Consider the following 2,834-nt stretch of genomic DNA (forward strand, 5'->3'; position numbering starts at 1 on the left):
CAAGCATAGCAAGTTCCCTTCCAATGTCTTTGGGATCATCAGAACTGCTGTCAGATTCTTCTTCAGATGAGGAGACAGCTTTTGCTTTCAAGGCACGAGTTCGCCCATAGTTTGGACCGTAGATATCTCTTTTCTCAGAAAGCTGAAACTCGTGTGTGTTGAGCCTCTCAAGTATGTCAGATGGATCGAGTGTCTTGAAATCAGGACGTTCTTGAATCATCAGGGCTAGGATGTCAAACGAACTATCAAGTGATCTCCATAGTGTCTTGACGACTTCATGTTTGGTGATCTCAGTAGCGCCGAGGGCTTGAAGCTCATTTGTGATGTCAGTGAGTCGGTCAAATGTGTGCTGGACATTCTCATTGTCATTTCGCTTGAAGCAGTTGAAGAGGTTGCGAAGGACACTGATTCTCTGATCTCTCTGGGTTGAGATGCCTTCATTGACCTTGGAGAGCCAGTCCCAGACCAGCTTAGATGTCTTCAAAGCACTCACACGGCCATACTGTCCTTTGGTCAGGTGACCACAGATGATATTCTTGGCAGTAGAGTCCAGTTGAACAAATTTCTTGACATCAGCAGCAGTGACACCTTCTCCAGCCTTGGGAACGCCGTTTTCGACGACATACCATAGGTCGACATCAATGGCTTCAAGATGCATGCGCATCTTATTCTTCCAGTAGGGATATTCAGTTCCATCGAAGACGGGGCACGCATCGGAGACTTTAATTATCCCTGCAGTCGACATAGCTAAAACTCCAGGTGGTTAAACTGAATCACACAGAACAAGGGAGCACCTCGCTCTGATACCAATTGAAAGTGCATTATATCGACTAGAGGGGGGTGAATAGGTGATTTTTATGAAAGTCTTCAAAACGTGGGAGTTATGAAGACAAACGATAGAAATAAACCTAATACCCTGCAGCGGAAGGTAGACTACACTAGGCAAGCCATAGTCAAGTATTCAATAGAGTGAAAGCACAATGACTAATAGCAGCAATGTAGTAAGGATCAGGTAGGAAGATATTGTGAAGCCAGATAGAACACGCAGTCACTCAGTGAAGACAAAAGATAGTGCAAACATACAATGACTTCACAAGGAGTAACAGTAAGTAAAGGGAAGGGAAGATGAAACCAGTGACTCGTTGAAGACAATGATTTGTTGGACCAGTTCCAGTTGTTGTGACAACTGTATGTCTGGTTAGGGCGGCTAGGTATTTAAACCTTAGGACACACAGTCCCGGACACCCAGTCCTGAACATGCAGCTCAGGACACCCAGTCCTCACCGTATTCCCCTTGAGCTAAGGTCACACAGACCTCGCCCAATCACTCTGGTAAGTCTTCAAGGTAGACTTCCAAACCTTCACAGACTTCGTTCACCGGCAATCCACAATGTCTCTTGGATGCTCAGAACACGACGCCTAACCGGCTGGAGGATGCACGGTCCTCAAGTGTAATACGTTTTCAGATCACACAGACAAGAAGACTTAAGTGATGCCCAATTCTCTTTGGCTCTGGGTGGTTAGGGCTTTATCCTCGCAAGGAATTCTCTCTCAAAGGCTTCGAGGTGGGTTGCTCTCAAACGACAAAAGCCGTACTCTCAATCTGAGCAGCCAACCCTTTATGGTTGTAGGGGGTGGGCTATTTATAGCCACTTGGCAACCCGACCTGATTTGTCCGAAATGACCCTGGGTCACTAAGGAACTGACACGTGTTCCAACGGTCAGATTTCAAACTCACACGGCAACTTTACTTGGGCTGCAAGCAAAGTTGACTTGTCCGACTCTGGACAAGATTCGCTCTCATAGTCTTCACTCGAAGACATAGATTTTGTTTAGGCATCACTTCAGTCATTCTGACTGGTTCTCTTGGACCGCACTTAACAGTACGGTGGTTCCTATGACTCAACACAAAAGAAAAAGAACTACGAAAGATCTAAGTCTTCGAGCTCCATAGGCTTCATGTGGTGTCTTCTCTTGTCATAGTCTTCAATGTGAATATCTTCATATACCACCTTTGACTTCAATGCCTTCATACATTTTTAGGGGTCATCTCTGGTAGGAAAACCGAATCAATGAGGGACTTCTACCTGTGTTATCCTGCAATTCTCACAAACACATTAGTCCCTCAACTAGGTTTGTCGTCAATACTCCAAAACCAACTAGGGGTGGCACTAGATGCACTTACAGATAATTAACAGCAAACAAACAGTTTAGCAATTGAAAGCTGAACATAGCTTCTCTGCCGCACCTGCTGCTGCACTTCCCTTTCCTCCTCGGTTGCATCTAAGTGGCTCAATTTCGTCGCAGGTGTTTGTGATGGTCGAGCAGATTATATGCGAGGCACACGATCAACAAGGGAACTAAGCGAGCCCATCCATGCGGTTGTCACCCTGGCGGGGTGGGAGAACGATGACAGTGGGTAGGAAGGAGGAGCCCGGGGAAGGCGCGCGGACAACTGCAGGTCATGGCCTCCTGCAGCCGAAGGTCGATGCCTCCACCAGCTGTAGGACAGCACCCAACCCGAACGTGGGCTAGTGGTCGCCGGCGAGTGGAGGGCAGTGAAGAATCCTCATCGGACCTGGCGCTCCGAGGTGCTCCGGGGAGAGGGAGGGCATCCCCGCGGTGGAAGAAGGCTGCAGCGCACGGAGGTGAAGCAGTGGCGCGCCGGAAGGCCGGATGGGGGATGGCGGTGCGCGGAGGCAGGCTGCGGCGCGCGGGCGGTAGGGCGACGGTGCGCAGAGGCAGGAGGCGAGCGCGTGGGAGGCTGGTCGCGGTGGCGGGGGAAGCGGGGGACCACACCGCCGATGATAAGCACAGGTGGCGGCGGCGATGGG

This window comes from Triticum aestivum, chromosome 2A, assembly GCF_018294505.1.
Source record: "Triticum aestivum cultivar Chinese Spring chromosome 2A, IWGSC CS RefSeq v2.1, whole genome shotgun sequence".
Taxonomy (NCBI): Eukaryota; Viridiplantae; Streptophyta; class Magnoliopsida; order Poales; family Poaceae; genus Triticum; species Triticum aestivum.